We start from the raw sequence: 12,310 nt of genomic DNA, 5'->3' as shown, positions 1-12,310 counted from the left end.
TGGTGAGGAGGGGAGGGAAGAGGGCTTAGGAGTGGGGAGGATCCAGTGCCAAAGCCTGCAGCCTGCGTAAATATTAATAGATATTTATAAATAGATATTAATAAATAACATAAATATTAATAGATATTCTCTACCCTGAGTATCTATTAAATCTATGCTGTAGAGTGCTGGGGTAAGACTTCCCAAGTAGGAGTACTCCTCACTGAGGAATATGGAGAACATGTGCTGAATTTCTCAGTTCATGTAAGGAATATCTTGTATTGAAAAACGCAAAAAGAGAATTAGTGATGGTGTTTACAGTAGGGTAGGTCTAGCCCCCTGACAGTTAACACTCATGCTTTTAATATTTCTCCAACCTATGAATAATTCCATTTTTGTTACTTTTGTTATCCTTCCCTTTATAGATGGTTACGAGGAATATGGAGAACGTGTGCTGAATTCCTCGGTTCATGAAAGGAATATCTTGTATTGAAAAATACAAAAAGAGAATTAGTGATGGTGTTTACAGTAGGGTAGGTCTAGCCCCCTGACAGTTAACACTCATGCTTTTAATATTTCTCCAACCTATGGATAATTCTGTTTTTGTTAGTTTTGTTATCCTTCCCTTTATAGATGGTTACGAGGAGTTACCTTTCTGAAAAACTAGTGGGAAGAAAGAGAGAGAATGAGAGGGACAGAGAATTGGAATAAATATGAATATTAGTTCCCATTTACCTGACAGAAGGGCTCAGGTAAAGAACAGATGTACATAGGAGAAGAGGCAAGTGGGCCGAATTCCTAGATGTGAAGGCTGAAAGAAAAGCAGTAAATGGAACTAGCTTGGGACCCAGAGGTGACTGGGAGTTTCAGACCCCTTTTCTAGAGCTCCTACTGCTCTTCCACCTCATTTCCTAAACTCCTGGTTTTTCTTCTGCAAAACAAGAAGAGCCACAGGAGTTAAGGGACTGAGGGACAGAAAGAAGAATGCACATGGAGTTGAAAAAAATCAATCTTTCTACTGGCTCACCTCTTGGAAAGCTGAAGTCAGTTGCTAACAGTTCTCATCCCTGCTACCCTCACCTGCTCTTCAAAATGCAATCTATCATGTCCCTTGTACATTTAAAGCTCTCTTAATTGATCTCTTTGCCGACTTTCAAGATTAACTGATACTGAGTTTCCTAAGGATTGCCACTCCCAGCACACAGATGTGTTTAGCCAGAGGCTTCTCTTTAGGTTGTCCATGTCTCTTACTCCTGCCAATTAACCTGTCTTCTTTACGAGGGACAGTAGTGCTGTGTTTGTTCCCAAACCCATTTAGCCAGTTGCACTTATTTGAATAATATACTTTGAATAAACAGAGTAATTAAACTGATCCAATGCAAAAAAGACTTTCAGTTTTGTTTCTATGAAAACTAAACTGAATGCTGTGAGAAGATTTGATAAATGTTAGCTGCAAAAGCTTTGCTATTGACTAGGTGTAGGCAGGATAATGGCAAAAGAATGTGTGTGTGTGTGTGTGTGTGTGTGTGTGTGTGTGAGGAGGGGATTATAAAAATCTGAGTAGGTTTGGCATTCAAATTATTTCACAAGTATCTTCAGGTTCTCCCTCCACTGTAAAGAAAGCAAAACTGGAAATCATAGATGAAGGATGTGGTTTATGTAAGACAGAAGATGCATAACTCCAATCAGCAGATCCATATGCAGAGAACAGACCTTGGCCTTACATCAAAAGATTGGCACATGTGTGGACATTTATGTTTTAAGTTATATAAAGTGTTTATGGTATGCATGAATCTTTCTTTCCTTTTTTTTTTTTTTTATCATTTCCCATTTTATCCGACCTACTGGAAAGCCAACAGTCAGTTCTGATGGCATGGGATGAGACAGCTTGTTCCCAGACACTATTTGGCTTCTATTCTTGCTCTCCACCCTTTCCATTATGCTCCTTGGATTGGTCTTCTATATATTTTTACTATCTTCTCAAAACATTTTATAGTTTGCCTTAGATAAACATAAAATCTAGCTTTTCCCCTGAGGTTACTGTTTACCCTTTAGCTTTCTTCAGTGAAGGATATTTATTCTAGCCCAAACTGGAAAAATCTGAGGGCCTTTAGTGGGCATGACATTTGCCCACTTCTCCTTTTGTGGCTTCCAAAGATTGTTCCTTCACTTTCTCATTGTCCTCCATTAAGGCCCAGGTGGTGCCAGCTGTACCTGTTCCTTATATTCACTGTCACCACCAAGTTCCAGGTCACTCCCTTGCATTCATCAGGATCTTTAGAACCTGGCTTACATTTTTCCTCTCCATCCCCAATTCACCTTCAACTTGGAAGTGTTCAATGTCCATGCGGATATCATGTCCAATACCTAAAAGCAACTTTTCCTTGAGATCTTTGCTCTCCATTGAGTCTGAGCTAGCATCATAGTTTCATGACGTCTGGCTCTTGTTGTCATAAAAAAATGTTTTACTAGGAAATTGTAAACCTTAAAGGGCCTGCAGAATGCTGATCACCCCCTTCATCCTCTTTAGGTTTTAAGCCAATTGGGAAATTAATGGAAAAGTTCTATTTTGAAGGTTTGAAATTTAGTGTCCACTTCACTGCTGACATGTCTAGGTTGGAAAATGTGTCTGGGCCTTGCTGCTAAAGTGGGAGCCTCCTGTTATTTCTCCTTCCAGCATTAAACCTTAGAGCCCATAAAGTGTACGGGTGAGCAGATGTACATCCATCGTTAGTTTTCTTATCTATTACTTCAGTTCCACTTGGATTAACTTGGCCACCTGTTGAAACTCCAGGACTGCTAAAATTTACCGCTTGTCTTTATTTTCCTTTCCCCACAGGCTTCTGAAGAGCTTGGAGATATTTGTCTATTTGTGTGAACTGGTGCCACAATATATTCATGGTCTTCCTCTTAGTCCAATTTCAACTGCTGCCCAGTAGTGCTTCAGTATCTTAGTAATTGGCAACTTCCTGTGTTCTCCATGATAATGATGTTACACTTTTAGCACTCTCTTCAAGCCACCTGACTCATCACTTTCATCCTCACTTTCAATGAAGATTTCGCAGAGAAAATAGGGGCCATAAATGGGCACTATGAAACATTGATTCTTGTCTTCTATCCCTCAAACTTACCTGTATTCACAGTCACACCCCCTTCTTATCCTCTCTGTTGAGATACTATTCCTGACCAAGGGGGTAGGGGATGGTTTCCTATCTGTACTCTCACCTCCTTTGAGGATGTACTCTTTTTAGCCTTTTATTTCCTGAATCATCATCTTCACCATCACATTTAAAAAAATCAGCGTATAAATATATCTCTGTCTGTCCGAATTTAAAAAGAAACAGTGACAAAGACTCATCTGCTGCCCTACTTTTCTCCTCTCATGGTCAGCCTTCTTGGGAAAAAAGTAATTTATGCTTTGCATCTTTGCTGTCTCATCTCCAGTTAATTCCTCAACTGAAATTTGGCTTCTAACCCACTATTCTATAGAGTTAATTATTGCAAAGATCAGTGAGAGTCCTGATTGCCAAGCCCAATGGACACTCTTATTCCTGAGACTATATTCCACTCTCTTTATAAAGCTGGCACTCCTCTCTCATGGCTGTCTTTCCTCTTTCTCTTTATTCCTTCTCCACCTCCTTTGAGCATTCGTCCATTTTTGCTTGCCTCTAAACACTGGGATCCCACAGAGGTTACTCCTGGTTTTATTCTCTTCTTACTATATTTTCTCCTTGACAGATCATGTCTGTGATAGTTCAACTACCACTTAAAATATTGCTGAATCCCAAATCTGTACTTCTAGCTCAAGCCTCTTTAAGGGAGGCTTGACTGCAACTATTCTCTTTTCTTACTTAAAGCGCTGAGCATTACTTTTAAGCCTGAATTACTCCAGTGGCCCCCTAACTGATCTACTTCTAGCCTGGTCACCCCCAAATTCATCTTTGCCACTGCTTGCAAAGTGATTTTTCTAAACAACAGATATACCTTTTGCCTATATCCTCAAAATTATTCAACGACTCCTCAGAGCCTTGAGAATAAAGTTCAGATAATTTAGGGTTGTATTTAGCTTCCCCGTCTGACCTCTGAATACTTCTCCAGCTATATCTTTGGTCCCACCGCTTGCTTCAGCCATTCTAGATGATTTGCACTATCTTCAAAGATTTTTCATGCCTTTGCCGTTTGCATAAGTGATTCCTTTTGTCTAGAATGTCTCACTTTCCCTCCTGTGTTTACCTGCCATCCCCTCTCATTTTTAGGGAGCCAGCTCAATCATTCTATTTTCCTTAAAATCTTCCCAAAGGGCCTCTGTGAGTCCCTTCCTGGTCTCTCTCCCAACTCCCCTTTTAGTGCTTCTGTTGATACCCTATGTGTATTTGTATCATAGCATTTGTGATACTGCCTTGAGATTTGTTTGTATTTATTTGTTTACATATCTCCTCTTGTTGATTATAAGCTCCTTTGAAAAAAAGGCACTGTGTTTTTTATCTTATCTAACTAGACTGTAACACAGTGACCAACTCCACATATAGACATTTTATAAATATTTACTGACAATTTAGATGTTCTAAAGTTATCCAGTGGTCACAAATATATATACTTGGTTTTAAAAGAGTATTTTAGCCATTCCTTTTAAGATGATAAAATTTAGGCAGATTTTCTTTCAAACATCTATCCTTTTCCTTATGCTGCATTTTGATGTTTTTCATTTTTGGCCTTATTAGGTATACTTTCAATATCTTTTATTTAAAAACTGGTCTAATTAAAATATTTTGCAAAGCAAAATAATCCTAATTAGAGTTGAGTCTGCTGGGACTTTATTACTTGCCTCCTTTTGAACATGAGCCATAGATAAGGTGACTATGTAATTTATTGTTCAGTCCAAGACATTTTTGAGACTTAAAGGGGGTACTATGAATACTTTCACTGGAGTAATAGGAGTAAACAAAGACTGCCCCAGGCAATGTGAAAATAAGTAATTCCAGCTATATTGTAATTATATATATATTTCTGTTATAGCATATATACATATATAAACATAAAATACAGTTTTCATTTACAACTCCTCATGTGATGCCTCATGTGTAAAAACCTTAAATGCTTTTTTCTTCAGCTGCATTAAATAAACATCAGTGAAGAGCATATGGGATTTATGTGTGTTCAAACAACAAAACACAAAGCTAGACTCCTAACCTGGGGGAATGCATTTCTTCCCAGATATTTTCTCACTGTTGTCTCTGGGGCACTGGAGGATAAGACAGGAACATTAGAGCTTTATGAGCTATTTGGCTTCATGCCAGGGACATCTCAACTTTGAAATTATTTTGGCGGGCATCTCTTTTCAGCTGCTTTTCCTTACCTCCTCTTCTCCAGTGCATCATCATCACAGGGTGCTGAAGGTCTTTTCAGGAAGCACTGAGAGGAACATCTTGGTTTTTTTAACCACAGTTTAGCAACTGTGCCATTTACTGGCCTTTTGGGAAACCGCATTCTTGGATCATTATCATACTAATTAATTGATTTTTTTCCTGTTTAGAAAAAAAAGTTTTGCAAGGGGGAAAAAAAAAGATACCTTAGTCAGCTATTGGAAATACAGGGAAAGGGCCAGGCGTGGTGGCTCACGCCTGTAATCTCAGCACTTTGGGAGGCCAAGACAGGTGGATCACCTGAGGTCAAGAGTTTGAGACCAGCCTGGCCAACGTGGTAAAACCCCATCTCTAATAAAAATACAAAAATTAGCTGAATGTGGCAGGGGGTGCCTATAGTCTCAACTACTCAGGAGCCTGAGGCAGGAGAATTGCTGGAACCCGGGAGGTGGAGGTTGCAGTGAGTCGAGATCGCACCATTGCACTCCAGCCCAGGCGACAACAGTGAGACTCCACTTCCAAAAAAAAAATAAATAAATAAATAAATAAAGGGAAAGATTTTCCATTAAGAAGTGCTGTTAGAAGAAATGCTGAATCTTGTGGCTTATTAGGTAAGTAAATATCTAGCTCTGAATACACATAACTAAACAAGTGAATCCAAGTCCTTACCATGGCTTCCAAGGCCCTGCACAGTCTTGCCCCCAGCTTTTCATCTCTAAACTCATCTCCTCCCCTTTCTCTCCTCCTCTTGGTCCTCTCCAGCTGCACTGGATTCCTTATTTATTTAGCAGGCCAATGAAACATGACTGTAGAGTCTTTGCACTTCTCATTCTTCATGTAGGAAATGATCTGCCCCAAGATAGCTGCATGGATCAAACCATTGCTTGTTTCAGGTCTCTGCTATTCAAATGCCCCATAAAGCAGAGTCTTTCGCTGACTTTTCTGTTTACAGTTGCATAGCCCTCCCCCAAACACACACACACACACACACACACACACACACATACACACGCCATCGTTCATCTACTTACCAAACTTTATTTTTCTTTGCCGTATATATTACTCTTAATATATTAATTATGTTATTTATGTCTGTTGTTGTTGTCATAAGATAATCAAGGGGCCTTGAGAATAAAGTTGCATGAGAATAAGAACTTGGCTTATTAAGCTCATTGCTCTGTCAACCCTAAAACAGCCTGGTTTTCAAAAGTAATTATTGAATGAATGATTAAAAAAAATGAATTATATCTCATTGATTCAGTAGGTGATGGTCAATTTGTCTGAAGTAGGATGAAGGAAAATGGCTTCAAAGCATCATACTATTTAGGACTTTCTTTTAGGTTTATATAGATGTGCTGTGATTTTTACGCTGCATGAAAATACTTGCATTTCACCTCCTAATGGTTGCCACCCAGTCAAACTCTGTGCTGTGCTTTGCATACAATACATATCTAATGTAATAGACATGGTGCCCAGGTTAGTGCCATGTAATAGCCTGGTGCCCAGGCTTCAAATCAGACAGGTTATTAAAGTCTGAAACTTTTGTTGGGTATTTTAAGAAATTCAGGCCCGGGACTCAGTTTTAATGTGATAGAATCTCACCTTTTAATCCTAAAACTCATTAAAGGATTTGTAATCTTTATAATTGGTTCTTAATTTATAATTTACCATGGTCCCTGATTTTTCTCCCACTTTCTGTTTTGAAGGTTTTTTTTTTTTTTTTTCCATTTTAACTGCTCATTAATGTGTCTACCAGAGATAAACTTGGGAAGAGAGAGATGAAAATCTGATTATGATCTTCAGGTGTTGTTTTGCCACCATGTCAACCCACCCTGACTTCCTTTTTGGATGTTTTCTGAATTACTTAAGTAACAGGCTCTTTTGACTACTCTGCGGCACCCAGTTTTATTCACTCAAGGTTGGACTTTTACTTTTGTTTTTGTTTTTCTACTCTCCTTGTTTCTTAGGTGAGGACTTTTTTGTTTTTATTCCTTAGCGTTTCATAAATAACACTAGAGTTCTCTTCATTTCTCTGTTTAAAAGTTTTTCCATCTTATACCTCACCACTTCTCCTGCTCTTTGTGGAAAATATTTGAGGTTTCTAGATTAAGTATTTGCCCACCTGGAGAAGGAAGCCTAACATTAGCCCACTTGGTCCCAGTTCACCTAGTTGGGATCTGGCACTCCTTTCCGCTTCCTGCCAACTTCACTTTGACCTTCCTTGACTTCTCACATGCCACTCATATGCCAATGTAGAACACCCCATAAGGAACTTTCCCATTAACCCCTGTGCAACTTAGAAAACAGTCACTATTTCTTGATCTCTTTATATTAGAATTGCTTCTCATCTTCAATCACCTTTGTAAATTTTTCTACAAATACATCTGTTTAAAAAATTTTTTTTCATAGCAAATGTGTTGTGCGCAGATGAGTGTCTTCTCATATCCTGAGTAAATCCAACACTATGCTATACCAAAACAAAGGATGGCTAGGGATATTGTCGGGTTGGGTGGGTGGTTAATTCACAGAAAATGAAATAAAAAAATTGAATGCTTTTATGAGTGCTAAAATTCACTCATCTCTTGAATTATTTCTACTTGGTTTGTAGCAAGCAGCTAGCATTTAAAGGTTTATAGCTTTTTCATAAAAACCCTTATCTTTAGGTCAGCCAAACCAATCAAGTCAATTTAAGTATAGAAAAAATTTTGTTCTGACTTTATTTTCTTAGTGAGGTTTGGTATGGAACTATGAACAGATGGTTACCTAATAACTCCAGTTTTTGCTAGAGGCATCGAACTTGTTCCTCTTGAAGATACAGAAATCTTGCCTGATCTCTTGACCATTTCAAGAAAAATGTACTAGCATAGTATAGATCTTATGATTTGATAAACTGTTAATACATTTTGGAAGTGTATAATTTTTGTTTTGTTGGATAGAAATGTCTTCCAAGTTTTTTTTTTTCTCTAGGAAAATGTGACTTATTGAAATTAAATTTTTATATTGAGGTTCCACCAAAATAATTAATCACTACTTACAACATTGGACCTTATTAAAACATGTTTTGCTGCTTTCTCTCAGAACATGTATAATTAAAATATTCTCCTTGAATTAAATGTTGAAGGTTTTGATTCCTAAAGTCATGTATATTGTATTGTTTCTCCATTGAATCTTCTTTATTATTTAAGAATACTCAACGCAGGCCAGACGTGGTGGTGGGTGCCTATAGTTCCAACTATTTGGGAGGCTAAGAAAGGAGCATTGCTTGAACCCAGGAGGTGGAGGTTGCAGTGAGCCAAGATGTGTCACTGCACTCCAGCCTGGGCAACAGAGTGAGACTGTCTTAAAAAAAAAAAAAAAAAAAAAAAAAAAAAAAGGATGTTCAATGCAATTTTAACAATAAGCCATTTAGAACTAATTTGCTGTATAATAAATGTATAGCTTTGACTACAAGTTTCACTATTATAATGTAAGCATCAAATCCTCAGAGGACCTCTCATACCTGGTTTATGCATTTATTTCTTCATATTTCCCCTTGGTTTTTAGAAAATATTTCTCTTATATGACTATTTATCTGTATAGGCAACCTGCCACTCAAGACTATGTGGTTTCTAATATCAGGTGTTATGACATAAACTGAGCATGGAGCTGGACTGTAGAAGTTGCACAATGAATGACTGATGTGACATAAATTTAGGAATGTAATTAAAACGAATAGCAAATCCTTAATCCCTTGACTATCTATAAACCAATTTATAGGTTATTTAATTAATCATTAGAGGAATAAAGGCCTAAAGATGACATCTTCTACATCAATATTATTTGGGCATACATAATTAATATTCTGATTACTTTGACAAATAGTAACTCCCGTATTCTTGCAACTGTAGGCTTTGAATTTGACATTCAAATTTAAAAAGTGCAAAAATGATTGACAATTATAATGGTATAAATGATTGAAGAAATGGTGATTGCACATTAAATAAGAGACATAGAAGAGAGGTGAGGGATTGAACTGAGCAATCAAAGTTAAGTATGTTTTAAAGCTAAGTAAAGGGTGACGCAAACTGAGCAGGGCACAGTTTGAATGAGATCATGAAATAATCTCATTATGAGATTAAATGAAATAATGAAATGAGTGGTAGAAAGCCTAATCAGAAATCATTTTAAACGTCAGTAGGACTTTTTTTTTTTAAGCCTCTCTATGTATATATCTTAAGAATTGGGACTATTTATATATTTGGGACTATTTATATATAAAAAGAATTGGGACTATTTATATATATTTTATATTTGAAAGCCAGCAGTTAAAACCAAGATTTTGACTCTTATACTCCCACAATCAGTTCAATATCAACCAGCTAGTAACCAAATCAGTTGTTTCGTTAATGCCATTCAGTGATGCCTAAATCTTACATTGCTTAGTGTCTCTTCAAGGTTTTTCCTCCTTTGTCTCCATAATGGTAGTTCTTCTAGTGTATTCTCTTTTTCTTTTGTTCTGCTTAGAATTTAGGCTTATTGACTTCCAGTTGTCTCAATTGTAGGTACAAAATTGTGGCTCTTACAGATTCCTTTTCTGGTAGAATTAAGCCCATGGGCAGTAAGCTTGGAAAGATCAGGAGATACACGCATGCACACAGATCAATCCTCCTGCCAAGGCCAGTAGATTGGAGGCATTCTTAGATGTCTGTACTTCATGGGATATTCTTGTCATTTTGGCCTTTCCCCGACTTAATGATGGCCATGTACTGGCCTGGGGTCCTTCAGCTATCAAGTGTTTAGTTTCTGAATAAATATTTATATTGCCACTATTTGATGGTTTTAAAAATAACTTTCTGCTGTAATCTGTTTTCTAAATGTTGTTAAAGGCATCCCAGTCTTCCTTGGTAGACCTCAATTGCTTGCGTAGTTACTTCTCTGAGGCAAAGTGATTCTATAATAGTCTGACTGTCATTGAATAGCTTGGGAGGCTGTCTGGGTGCAGGGGAATTGATTGTCTCGGTGGCCTAGGGCAGGCTAATGATTGGTGTCAGATACATCACTCAGGTTTGCACTAGTCAAGAAGGACTGGAATTGATCAGCCATCTCTTCCACTCTGAAGGCTTTTATAAGCCTCACAAAAAATAACTTGCAGGACTTTCAGAGAGTTAAGAGGGGTTCTGGTATAATAGAGCTTTTTCTGGAGAATGTTGCCAAAATGAGAAGTATGAGCTCCATTTGTGTCTTGCAATAATTCATGAAATAAGCCCCCAGGTGAGCATACATCTCAGGATTCAGATAAGAGCTAGTAAGGGGATGAGAAATCGAGGACCTCATAGAGACACTGGTGATGATTTTTGAGGTAACTAAAGCAGTCAGGTTTCTATGCTTTTATGATGTTATGAACATAATCTATATCCACTGTAGAAATATTTGGAAAATGTAGATAAATAAAATTATGCATTATTCAAAGAATTATCTCTATTAACACTTTTTAGTATCATGCAAATCTTTTTCTATGCAGAGAGTAGACTTGCAGCAACGGAAGATTTAACATATATGAGATCTTGTGATTATGATGGTTCCATGAAGTACCGTAGTTTGTTATCTTGCTAAGACACTAATGTATGTTGTGCATGCTATAAAGGTAATGTGCACAGTGACCCCAGGTGACCATACAGAAGCCACGTTTCAGGGAGGCCTTGATCCAAGTCCTTACAAGTTTGGAGAAATATTATATGCTACCATATTACTCAAGAATGTTGATATTTGTAAGATTTATATCCTTGAAAAATATCAAGGGTATATGATGGTGTGTGACTCTGTGCGTGTGTACATGTGTGTGTGGATGTGTCTTAGTTCATTTTCTGTTGTTTGTAACAGAATACCTGAAACTGGGTATACAGAAAAGGATTTATTTCTTTATACAGAAAAGGAATTTATACAGAAAAGGAATTTATTTCTTACAGTTATGGAAGCTGAGGAGTCCAGCACTGAGGGTCTGCCTCTGGTAAGGGCCTTCTTGCTGGTGGGGACTCTGTGCTGAGTCCCAAGGTGGTACAGGGTACCAGTCATATAGTAAGGGCACTGAGTGTGGTAGCATGCTAGCTCAGGTTGCTAGTCCTCTTCTTATAAAGTTACCAGTCCCACTCCCATGATAACCTATTAATCTATTAATCCATGAATGGATTAATCCACTCATGATGGCAGAGCCTTCATGACCCAATCACCTCTTAAAAGCCCGACTGGTCAGTGTAGCCACATTAGGGATTGAATTTTAGTATGAATTTGGAGGGAAGAAATATCCAAACCAAAACACTATGCTTGTGCATAATCACATTATATATTTAGTAGCCTAATTTTCTTCGCTTAGTGTTGTAAATACCTTACCGTGTCATTAGTTATACAAAATTAATGTGCAAAAATCACAAGCATTCTTATACACCAGTAACAGATAAACAGAGAGCCAAATCATGAATGAACTTCCATTCACAATTGCTTCAAAGAGAATAAAATACCTAGGAATCCGACTTACAAGGGATGTAAAGGACCTCTTCAAGGAGAACTAAAAACCACTGCTCAGTGAAATAAAGGAGGATACAAACAAATGGAAGAACATACCATGCTCATGGAGAGGAAGAATCAATATCGTGAAAATGGCCATACTGTCCAAGGTTATTTATAGATTCAATGCCATCCTTATCAAGCTACCAATGAGTTTCTTCACAGAATTGGAAAAAACTGCTTTGAAGTTCATATGGAACCAAAAAAGAGCCCGCATCGCCAAGACAATCCTAAGTCAAAAGAACAAAGCTGGAGGCATCACGCTACCTGACTTCAAACTATACTACAAGGCTACAGTAACCAAAACAGCATGGTACTGGTACCAAAACAGAGATATAGACCAATGGAACAGAACAGAGTCCTCAGAAATAATACCACACATCTACAGTCATCTGATCTTTGACAAACCTGAGAGAAACAAGAAATGG

General features: G+C 37.7%; 1 protein-coding gene across 7 annotated transcripts in view; it reads left to right on the top strand.

The window, feature by feature from the left end:
• The window catches only part of DNM3 (dynamin 3), a 568,793-nt gene that overhangs the window by 203,247 nt on the left and 353,236 nt on the right, over positions 1-12,310 (top strand). The gene's annotated exons all lie outside the window — the stretch shown is intronic.

The sequence above is a fragment of the Chlorocebus sabaeus genome, chromosome 25 (genome assembly GCF_047675955.1).
Source record: "Chlorocebus sabaeus isolate Y175 chromosome 25, mChlSab1.0.hap1, whole genome shotgun sequence".
Taxonomy (NCBI): Eukaryota; Metazoa; Chordata; class Mammalia; order Primates; family Cercopithecidae; genus Chlorocebus; species Chlorocebus sabaeus.
The sequence above is the reverse complement of the archived record's forward strand: the minus strand, read 5'-3'. Positions and strand labels throughout refer to the sequence as shown.